The sequence below is a fragment of the Kogia breviceps genome, chromosome 1 (assembly GCF_026419965.1).
Source record: "Kogia breviceps isolate mKogBre1 chromosome 1, mKogBre1 haplotype 1, whole genome shotgun sequence".
NCBI classification, from domain to species: Eukaryota; Metazoa; Chordata; class Mammalia; order Artiodactyla; family Physeteridae; genus Kogia; species Kogia breviceps.
The window spans coordinates 165,560,741-165,572,928 of NC_081310.1; the positions used below are offsets into that span (position 1 = coordinate 165,560,741).

A 12,188-nucleotide genomic window follows, 5' to 3' on the forward strand; every position below is an offset into this window, starting at 1 on the left:
CAGGACTGGAAGTGAGGTGACCTAGTAGGCAAGAGATTATACCGGCCTAGCCTGGGGTCATGATACTGGAAATGTAGCTAAGAGGATGGATTAAAGGTGTACCTTATTTGGGAGGTGGAAAGGTGGAGTGAATGGGTCTTGCTGATGGGTTTGTGAAAGGATTTCAGTCTAAAATGAAACAGGAGGATCTGAAATGGAGAATCTCACAAAGGTACCTTCCAAAGAATGGAACTTAAGAGACTGATTTCCCATAATTGCCTGGTTTACAGAAAACAGACTTATTTCCTGACCAATGAACATCCACCAAGAATTACTCCCCATCCTCAAGCCAATGAACTTAATACTTTTGGACTCTGGTCAGGCTTGCTTCTGGTCCATAAACACAACTCTGCCCAAACCCTCAACGGACTTGCTTGTATCTTGCTACAGCATATGTTTCTCAAATTGCAACTCAATTTCTGGTAATTCGAGCTTGCCTTGGTTTGCCTCTATTTAGGTTGACAGATTGGATATGTGGGTGAAGGAGAAGGGATAATCATGGATGACTGCTGGTTCTGGCTAGAGCAAGTGGGTGGGTGGTGGACTATTTCTTGAAATAGGGGAGTGGGCTTATGAAGGAAACAGTTTGGGGGGGGTTAGGTCAAAAGCTTCACTTTGGTCATATTGAGTCTGAGATATATACAAGACATCAGAGTGGAGGTGTCAGGTTAGCAGTTGGATACACAAATTAGGAGCTCAAGGAGAGATCCAGGCCAGAGATAGAGATTTGGCAGTCATTTTAGGTAGATGTATTCAGAGTCCTGGAACTAAATGAGATCTCCTAGGGAGAGAGTATAGATGGAGATGAGAAGAACCATCATGGAGCCATGGGGCATACCAGCATTTTGAGGGAGGGCAGAGGAGGAGCAAAGGAGGTGAGATTAGAGAGGTTTGAAGGGATGAGGAAAACCAGGGAGTAGAAGTAGAGGAAAGAATGAAGGAGGAAGTAACTCTGGAGAACTGCAGTAAGGACAGGCAAGATGAGGACATGGAAGTATCCTTTAAATTTGCTAGCACCTAAGTCATTGGTGACCTTGAGCAGTCTTGGTAAAGTATTGAAAATGAAAGTCAGAGTAGAGAGAGAAGTGGGATATTGTTTACAGATACATACATATGCGATAAAAGAATAAAGATATGCTTGGGAATGATAAACACTAAGATTCAAGAGAGCAGTTGCCTCTGGCAGAGAGACTAAGGTGGTTGGAGAGGGGTACTTCAACAAAACAGAATTTTGGTTTTTAACACGAATCATGGGTATACATGATGTTCATTATGTTATTTTCTGTGCCTCCTGAGTTAGGAGGGCAATATAAATTCAGACCCACCCCCACCTTTTTTTCTTTTTCCACCTGTGGGTCCAAGTAGTTGCAAACTTCCTTGCTGCTTCCCAAGGCCCTTGGGGCACTTGGGGGTTTGAGGGGGGCATTTCCAGTTCCTCAACCTTGGGCAGACCTAGTAAATTTCTCCTGGCCCTGCATGGGTGATAAAACTCCAGCCCTCATAACTTGTTTCTGATTCCAATACCCTCCTGTTATAGGAACCTGAAGTCAAGGAACACCGAGTAGTCCAAAAACAGTAAAACCTACAGGAAACTCAGAGTCTCCAAAGTCGAGAATTCCTTTTGTGTCAAAAATGAAGAGAGTAGTCAGAGCAGCAGGGGGAACTGACCCAGAAGAGTCCCATGGTCTGAGAATAATGAACCCTCTAGGACTTTTGCAAACACAAAGCCATTAAATTGGGGACACTTATGTGTGCCAGGGACTCCAACATATTACCATGTACATATCACCACAATAGAGAGAAAAAGAAGCCCTCCCTTCCTTGAACTGGTAATAGAACAATCAGAGTCTATAAAATTGGTATGCTTTACATCAAAAAAATAGCAAGTTAAAAAAAGTCATTGTGAAAGGATAGAACAATATGTTTAAAAAATAGACATATATTAAAAAAACAAAACCTAGAAACACTTTAAAAGTGCAGCCACTGAAATAAAAAAAACCTCTGGAACTGTACTACAGTTCCCAATTAATTAAATGATTCAGTGGATGTTAGGTGAAAGGTTACTGAGTACAGGATGTTTGTATGGTGCCAGAGTATTGCTCCACAGATTATTTGTTAACAATTTGTAAAGGGAAAGCACACCTTTACATGAAAAAACATGGCAGTCACCATTATAACCAAATGATCAAACAGTATCACCAGTAGTGAGGCATCCTGACATTAAGTGTCTCCTGATAGGATACAAGATGAAGTACACAGCATCATCTAGGAGATAATGATGCCAAAAATGTGTAAGCGAAATCCAGTCCAGCCTCTAGACTTAGGTTTTATTCATTATTTTTTTCTGAACTACTTGAAAGTTGTGTTAAAAAAACACAATTTAACCGAGTAAATTTGAAGATCTAATTGGCGATTAGACTGGTGACTCATTAATCAGGCAGCATCCCATTTAGCAAATAAGAGAGTGCTCTAAGTGGTTGTATAAAATGGAAGGTTTTTATAGGAAGGAGGGTGGGGCAAGGGAGCTATTAGCAAAAGAGAAGAAAGGATTATTTTTAGGCTAGGACATCTTTTTATGGGGGAAGGGACTGGCAAGGGTTTTATTATACAGATTGACTCTTCTTTCTCTGGGGAATGAAGAGAGCCCATTTGGCAGATTACCTCATTGGTGCTGACTAGAAAATTCCAGACTAAGTGATTAAGATTACATTTCCAATGAAGGTTGAAACTGCCATAGGTTAGGTATTAAATCTAGGACTGGTGTCATGGGCTTTAGCACAAGTGACACCATTTTGGGTCTGTGGTTTTTCTCTTTAACAGTTGCAAACATCATGACTCTTTAGCTCTAAGTATTTCAACGTGCATCTCCCAAGAATAAGACCATTCTCCCACATAATTACAGTATCATAATTATACTTAAAAAATTGAAAATAATTCCCTAAAGTCTTTTATATCTAGAAATGAGATTTGTTTTAAAATTATTCAATAATCCAGTGGGCCAGCGGTGAGGGATGGGGAGACAGGAATAACTGTGGCCATGAATTCATGATAGTAGATGCAGGCTAATGGAAAATGGTGTCTTTGCACTTAACGTTTATTTGTTTGAAAATTTTTTTAAAAGATTTTTTTTTGGCTGTGGACCATTTGTGTGTGTGTGTGTGTGTGTGTGTGGTATGTGGGCCTCTCACTGTTTTGGCCTCTCCGTTGTGGAGCACAGGCTCTGGACGTGCAGGCTCAGCAGCCATGGCTCATGGGCCTAGCCGCTCCGCAGCATGTGGGATCTTCCTGGACCGGGGCATGAACCCATGTCCCCTGCATCGGCAGGAGGACTCTCAACCACTGCACCACCAGGGAAGCCCTCTGTGGACCATTTTTAAAGTCTTTATTGAATTTGTTACAATATTGCTTCTGTTTTATGTTTTGGTTTTTTGACCATGATGCATGTGGGATTCTAGCTCCACGACCAGGGATGGAACTCGAACCCCTACCCCCTGCATTGGAAAGCGAAGTCTCAACCACTGGACTGAAGAGGGGTTGAGGATTTGAGAAACTAGAGTGAAAACTGAGAAATCCATGAGAAGATGGGAGGTAGTTGGGGGCCAGTTGTGGGGAGACTGTGACTGTAGCCAGAGTGGAAGGGGGTCAGATGACTTGAGATGGGGGTGAGACTGAGGGAGAGCTATTTCAGTTGTGCTCACCTGTGCCTCTCCCCTCCTCACTCCCACTCCCCAGGACCCTGGGTGGATAATTACCTGCCCCATTGCCTCATGAGGCTGTAAACCCAGCACTCCAGCCCTACTAGGTAGGGCTAGACCAGTGGACCTTAAACATTACCTCCCCATCTGCTTCATATCCTAGGGTCTGGGCCTTAGCCTTGCCCTAAATTCACTGACACCCCTAAAATAATAGGAACTCAAAGGGAAACATATTTGCAATGAAAGAAAAACAACAAACAGAGAAACCTATATTAGATGAAGTTGAGTTAATAGACCTAATCAAGTTTAAAATAAGTATAATAAATATCCTCAAAATATAAGGGAGGATATTGTTAACCTAAGGTAGGAACAAACAAGAAGAATCAGCTGGAACTACTGGGAATGAAAAATTTAATAGTTGAAATCCATACATGGATTGAATAGCAGAATGGTTACAGCCAAAATGAAACGATGAACAATAAGATCAGGGTGAGGATTCTTCCAAATGGCATCAGGAAGAGATAAAGAAAACAAGAAAGATAGAAAACAAATGAGCTAGTTGTTTGTGACCCACACTGTTGGCGACTAATCCTACAGCCATTCCCAGCCCCCTTCTCCCTTACTTATCTCCTCATTGGAGATCGAAAAAGAGGGGACTGAAATGAGGATCATTTGCTTGTAATATGTCCTCCCCCTTTTTTCTTGCCTTGGACATGGATGTTTTGTCTGGAGCTGTGACAGCTGTCTTGCGATCATGAGGTAGGTTGATAGTCATCAAATCAAAAAAATTCAACACACTCAGGACAGCCAAGTAGGAAGGCAGGAAGAGCCCAAGAAGGTTCTTGGTGGCTGAACAGTTGAACTAATGCCAGCAACCACCTACAATCCAACTCCTTGCTATGTAACTACAAACAAAAGAAAAGGAAACAAAAACCCACTTGTTTATTTATTTTTAAAAAATATTCCTTTATTTATTTGGCTGTGCTGGGTCTTAGTTGCAGTGTGTGGGATCTTTTGGTATCTTTTTTTTTTTTTTTTTTATGGTACGCGGGCCTCTCACTGCTGTGGTCTCTCCCGCCATGGAGCACAGGCTCCGGATGCACAGGCTCAGCGGCCATGGCTCACGGGCCTAGCCACTCCGCGGCATGTGGGATCTTCCCGGACCGGGGCATGAACCCGTGTCCCCTGCATCGGCAGGTGGACTCCCAACCACTGTGCCACCAAGGACGCCCTGGGATCTTTTTATTTGTGGCATGCGAACTCTTAGTTGAAGCATGTGGGATCTAGTTCCCTGACCAGGGATCAAACCCGGGCCCCCTGAATTAGGAGCAAGGAGTCTTAGCCATTGGACCACCAGAGAAGTCCCCCAACTTGTTTATTTAAGCCACCATTATTCATGTTTTCTTTAATCAGCAACTGAAAACATACCTAACTAAAATATTCCTAACTGATGCCTTGTTCAATAATTTGAAAAAGAACTACAAAGTTGAGATTCAAAGAAATGAGAGGGGAAAAGGTAGAAATCAGTGAAAAAGAGATTTAAAAGAAGTATTTTAGGACTTCCCTGGTGTCCCAGTGGTTAAGAATCCGCCTGTCAATGCAGGGGATATGGGTTCAAGCACTGGTTGGGGAAGATCCCACATGCCGTGGCGCAACTCAGCCCGTGCACCACAACTACTGAGCCTGCGCGCCTAGAGGCTGTGCTCTGCAACAAGAGAAACCCGCTCACCTCAACAAAGAGTAGCTCCCACTCTCCACAACTAGTGAAAGCCAAAAATAAATGCATAAATAAATTTTTAAAAAATGAAACTACATGAAATAGTAGAAGAAAACATGAGTGTATTTTTCTTAATAATCCGTGTGTGAAGAAAGCCTTTTGAACTATAACTCAAAATCCAGAAGAGATAAAAGATTTATAAATTTGACTCCGTTAAAAAACACCTGCTTGGCAAAATGAAAAACTGGGAGAGAATATTAGTAACTTAACGATACATGGCAGATAAAGAACTAATGTCCTTAACACAGAGAGAGCTCTTTAAAATAAAGGGAAAATTTTCCTTTCTGTGATGCATGGCTGAAAGATGGCTATGCAGGTTTCCGAGAAAAATTGAGGGGAGGGCTTCCCTGGTGGTGCAGTGGTTGAGAGTCCGCCAGCCGATGCAGGGGACACGGGTTCGTGACCCGGTCCGGGAAGATCCCACATGCTGCAGAGCGGCTAGGCCTGTGAGCCATTGCTGCTGAACCTGTGCGTCCGGAGCCTGTGCTCCACAATGGGAGGGGCCACACAGTGAGAGGCCCACGTACTGCAAAAAAAAAAAAAAATTGAGAGGAAAGAGCAAACATAAAAATGGACAAAAGATATAAACAGAAAATACACACCCACAAAAATACAAAAATGAAAAATATACTCAACTTCACTTATAAAAAAGAGAAAAAATACTCAACTTCACTTATAAAAAAGAAATGCAAATTAAAACTACACTGCGATACCATTTTTCACTGTTTAGATAGGTAGAAATTTAAAAACTTGACAACATCCTGTTGACAAAGCTGTGGGGAAACAGATACCCTCATATGTTGCTGGAGGGAGCACACTTGGAAACAAACTATAGAATTTGGCAGTATTTAACAAAACTACATGTGAATTTAGACTTTGACTCAACAATTCACTTCTGAGAATTTACCCCAAAATACACACTTAGAAATATGACAAAATATATGCCCAAAGCTATTAGTTCAGTATTATCCGTAATAGCAAAATTCTGTAAACAACTGAAATTCCCACCTATAGGGACTGACTGAATAAACTATAGTATGTCCACACAATGGAGTACTGTGCAGCCACAAAAGAATGAGGGAGAGCTCTATAAACTGATGTTGCTTGATTTCCAGGGTGTATTATTAAGTGAAATAAGTAAAGCGTATGTTACCTTTTGTTAAAGGAAATAAAATATGTGTGATAATAATGAAGATAATGGGTTTTTTTTCTTCAAAAAGAAACATGTAAAGATAAACCAGAAACTAATGAACACAGGGGAACACAGGGTAGAGGGGATGGGGTGGAGAGTATAAGGCCAAAAGTGAGACTTCTCTTGAGTTTATTTATTTATTTTTATATTGATTTTATTTATTTTTTTAAATTTTAGGCTGCATTGGGTCTTCATTGATGCATGTGGACTTTCTATAGTTGCGGTGAGCGGGGACTACTCTTAATGCGTAGCACAGGCTTCTCATTGCGGTGGCTTCTCTTTGTTGCAGAGCACAGGCTCTAGGCATGTGGGCTTCAGTAGTTGCAGCATGCGGGCTCAGTAGTTGTGGTGCATGGGCTCAGTAGTTGTGGTGCACAGGCTTAGTTGCTCCACGGCATGTGGGATCTTCCTGGACCAGGGATGGAACCCGTGTCCCCTGCATTGGTAGGGCAGATTCTTAACCACTGCGCCACCAGGGAAGTCCACCTCATAATTTTAAAATAGAAAAAATAGAAAGGTTTTTAAAACGAGGGCCTTTTAAAAAAAATTTTATTTTTTTCTGTGTCGTGCAGCATGAGGGATCTTAGTTCCCCGATCAGGGGTCAAACCTGTGCTCCCTGAATTGAGAGCGTGGAGTCTTAACCACTAGACCACCAGGGAAGTCCCAATGAGACACTTTTTAACTCCAGGAAAATAAAAAGTTATACATGGTAAGAAAGGTAATCATAGAACTCTACTTGGCTTGGCTCAAACAGTATTGAATATTGAAATACAGTCACATGGGGATGATGGGTATGGGGAAGAAGGGGTGTGAGGGAGAAAACATCCTCATCTCGCTTGATGGTAAGTGTCAGAAACAAGACAAAACACCTAAAATGTAGTTGCTTGAGCTAAACCCCACATCACCAGACTGAGGCTTAATTACAGTTTTGGCTCTCCCAGAAATGGAATCTTAAACCAGTCAATCAGGAATTGCCTGGTCAGTACTAGTAAGGTCATCTGCCTGATAGACCCCTGCCCTCCCCTAAAGGAAAGGAACTTTGCCACGACCAACCCAACTTTTGGCAGAGTACAACTTCCTTGTTCCTGCTCCCTTCTGCTTATAAAAATAAAAGTCTTTCATCTTGTACAGCCCCTCCAAGCTCCTTTCTCTCTGCTACATTGGACAGTGCCCAATTCATGAATCATTGAATAAAGCCAATAAGATCATTAAAATTTGCTCAGTTGAATTTTGTTTTTTTAATATAAATCAAGAAATAATGTTTAAAATTAGTGACTTAACCAACGAGGACCTACTGTATAGCACACAGGACTATGCTCAATATTTTTTAATAACCTGTAAGGGAAAAGAATCTGAAAAAGAAGATATATATATATATATATATATATATATATATATATATATATATACACATAACTGAATCACTGTGCTGTTCATCTGAAACTAACACAATGTAAATGAAGTATACATCAATAAAAATTTTTTTTAAATAAAAAATTAGTGACTTAGGCAACAGTATAGTAGTCTGTTATTCTGAAACACAGGCATATATCCAGTAGAAGAAACAGCTGAGAGTTAACAGCGGTTGCTTTTGATGACAGAAATGGGGTGTGAGGTGGGATGTAGAGAAAAAAATGAGTAATTGTTTGTTTTTTTTAAAAATGCTATTTAGCAGTATTTGCCTTCTGCTTTGAATACTACCTGTGGTGAGGAGATAACTTGCTGGTTCTGGAGATCTTGATAGTGCCTATTAAGGCACAAGCCAAGGTGTTACAGTTTAGGATTCCTGAGAAGAAATTCAGCTCCCATTCAGCACTGCCCCTTCCCTTACACCACTCTTCCACTGCTTGAATTATGATTACAGTATTTATGTTTTTCCAGGCACATGAATAATTTCCCCTAGATTGTGTAACTCTTTTTAAAAAATTTTATTGAAGTATTGTTGATTTACTATGTTGTGCTAATTTCTGCTATACAGCATAGTGATTCAGTTATACATATATATTCTTTTTCATATTCTTTTTCATATTCTTTTCCATTATGGTTTATCACAGGATATTGAATATAGTTCCCTGTGCTATAGAGTAGGACCTTTTTGTTTATTAGATTGTGTACTCCTCGAAGACAACTCAGTTTGATTTGTCTGCCTCCTTCTTTCTTCCATTTTCCATTCTTTTTTCTTGCCTGCCATCTCCCTCCCTCCCTCTCTCTCTCTCTCTCTCTCTCTCTCTCTCTCTGCCTCTCTTTCTCTTTTCATAGCAGCCCTGCCTGTCTGTCTATCTATCTGTCTGTCTATCTATCTGTCTGTCTATCTATCTATCTATCTATCTATCTATCTATCTATCTATCTATCTATCATCTTTGGCCCTTACGAGATGATTATTCTCCTGGGTTCATGACATTATCATCAGTGGTCTATGGAAGGCTCCTCTTGCTATTCATTCATTTATCTATTTATCATTAATTACTTCTTTATTTTATTCTCATTCGCCTTCTTCTCCCAGGCAAACATCCCACTATGTTTAATATATATCTTCTTGTTTTTTGTTCTTATTAAACGGGTATTGTGTGCATGTATTATTTATGTGCAAGGATTTAAAAAGTTATATTAATATTATTGTATTGTGCATCTCATTTTTGTCACTAAACATTCTGTTTTTGATTAATCAGAACAAGATAAGAATTTTCAACCTAAAAAGTAAAAAGTAAAATTTTTAAAAAAGTAAAAATTTACTAAAAAGTAAAAATTTATTGGAAATACATCTAATGAGATGAACAAACTTTTATTTTTCACTTGGTTTACATACAGTGAGACAGAGTTTGTTGCCAATTCTATTCCTATTCTTGTTTTCACAAGTAAAAGATCTAAGAAACCTTAAAATAAATAAATAGATTGGAGTTGGAGAGTTTTTTTTTGTTTGTTTTTTTAAGAAAGGATCTCTCCTCTCTCTTTTTTAAAAAAAAATTATTTATTTATTTATTTTTGTTTTTTGCTGTGTTGTGTCTTCGTTTCTGTGCAAGGGCTTTCTCTAGTTGCGGCGAGCAGGGGCCACTCTTCATCGTGTTGCGCGGGCCTCTCACTGTCGCGGTCTCTCTTGTTGCGGAGCACAGACTCCAGACGTGCAGGCTCAGTAGTTGTGGCTCACGGATCCAGTTGCTCCGCGGCATGTGGGATCTTCCCAGACCAGGGCTCGAACCCATGTTCCCTGCATTGGCAGGCAGAGTCTCAACCACTGCACCACCAGGGAAGCCCGGAGAGAGTTTTTTATAGTAATGTCAGCATATGTCCCTTTGTTGGATGTCCTAGGCATTATGGTATACTCAAACAATGGAATACTGTGCAGAAAACAAAATGGATGTACTGGAACTAGGGTTACAGAAAGCAACACAAATAAATCTTGAAAATGTAATGTTGAATTAAAAAAAAAAAAGGAAGTTAGGGACTTCCCTGATGGTCCAGTGGGTTAGACTCCGTGCTCCCAATGCAGGGGGCCTCGGTTCAATTCCTGGCTGGGGAACTAGATCCCGCATGCATCCAGCAACTAAGAAGTGCACATGCCACATCTAAGAAGTGCACATGCCACATCTAAGATGTGTGCATGCCACAACTAAGAAGTCCACATGCCACAACTATGAGCGCGCATGCTGCAATTAAAAAAAAAAAGATCCCGCATGCCACAACTAAAAAAAAAAAAAAAAATCCCGCATGCCGCAACGAAGATCTCACGAGCTGCAACTAAGACCCAGTGCAGCCAAAATAAATAAATAAATATCTTTTTTTAAAAAGGAAGTTACAGGGAATTCTCTGGTGGTCCAGTGGTTAGGACTCTGCACTTTCACTGCTGAGGGCCCAGGGTCAATTATTGGTCAGGGAGAGCTAGGGGAGCTAGGATCCCCAGAAGCTCCACTGTGTGGCCATAAAAAGGAAGTTACCGAAGGATGAATAAAGTAAGATATTTATATTAAATATATATTTATTTTATTTATTATTTAATGATTTTTAATGATTTAATTATTCATTTATTATATTAATAATTATATTAGATTAAAAAACACATAACTGGGGACTTCTCTGGTGGTGCAGTGGTTAAGACTCTGTGCTCCCAATGCAGGGGGCCTGGGTTCGATCCCTGGTCAGGGAACTAGATCCCACGAGCATGCTGCAACTAGGGAGCTGGTGAGCCACAACTAAGGAGCCCCCCTGCTGCAACTAAGACCCAGCGCAACCAAAGAAATAAATAAAATAAAATAAATATTTAAAAAAGACATGAAAAACACATGACTGACATTGTTGGTGGATGGAGGACACACCAACTTCAGAGGAGTAGGTATCAGTGGATAGAGGGGGAGTAAATGGGATTGGGGGGACAAATGCAGGCTTCAGCTGTGTATATAAGGTTTTTGTTTTTGTTTTGTTTTTATAAGAGAACATCCACACTTTTATTTATTTACTTTTTAATAAATTTAAATTCTTGAGGGGTACAGCATCACACGGATTCTGTGTTCAATGGCCTTAGCAGGAAAGGTGCTTCAGAATTCGGCAGGAACCATGCCATTGTTTCCATGGGCATGAATTACCTTTTGCCAGTTACCCTCTTTGGTTTGGTTTGCCACCAGGAGTCACTGTGCTGTCTCTGCTTTGTACACATAAGGACATCTCTTGCTTAGATAGAATTCAGTTTCATCCCAAGCATAAACACCGTCAGTTCTCAGAAGAGCTGTGTGCTCCCTCTGCTTCCAGACACCCTGCTTAGAGCCAGCAAAAATGGCCTTACACCAGAGCCTTCCAGACTTATTCATCATTTTAAAGTCCTCTTCCCAGCAGGCCTCCACAGGCTCCAAAACAGAGGAAAGGGAGCTATGCTAACTTTTGTTTACTTTTCAAACATATCTAAAGCACATCTGAAGAAATGTTCATATCTATTAAATCTGAGTATCAGGTGTGTTTTTGTCCTCTACACTCTTCTGTGGAGCTAGAAATAGTTCATAATGAATTTTTAAAGTAATAAAGAATGAGGAGTGAGGAAGTAGAGACAAGGGGAAAAACTAAGAACTCTGTTTTACTACAGAAGTTATTTCACCTAAATGTATCCTGAAATCTCTGCTGTTTGAATCAATTTCAAAGCACTGTTTAGATAATTACAAAAGTCATTTAAAACATCTAGTATGAAAATTAATTAATTCAAAATGGTACCAGTTGATGTAAATGCATCCACAGTAAAGACTACTAAGCTTCTGGAGGTGAAACTCAGTGGAAACTTATTGTTTAGAATGAAAGTTTCATTTGTTCTCTTGCGGCTGTAGGAAAGTTTGTTTTTAATAAAGAGATTTCCGTCCGAATTTTTCTCTGAAACAAAAATACCCAGTGAAGTTTTTTCTTTGTTGTGGTTGATCACTATATTCCAAAAGGAGAATGCAGTTGGAGGGTGATGTAGGTCTAGTGAGTTCATCCTCCCCTCCCCTCCCCTCCCCCGCTGCCCCTTC

General features: G+C 40.3%; 1 protein-coding gene and 1 pseudogene across 1 annotated transcript in view; both read right to left on the reverse strand.

Moving 5' to 3' along the window:
• RPS8 (ribosomal protein S8) overlaps window positions 1–12,188 on the reverse strand; it is a 396,253-nt gene that overhangs the window by 33,961 nt on the left and 350,104 nt on the right. The gene's annotated exons all lie outside the window — the stretch shown is intronic.
• On the reverse strand, window positions 11,169–11,507 carry LOC131744123 (large ribosomal subunit protein eL33-like; annotated as a pseudogene).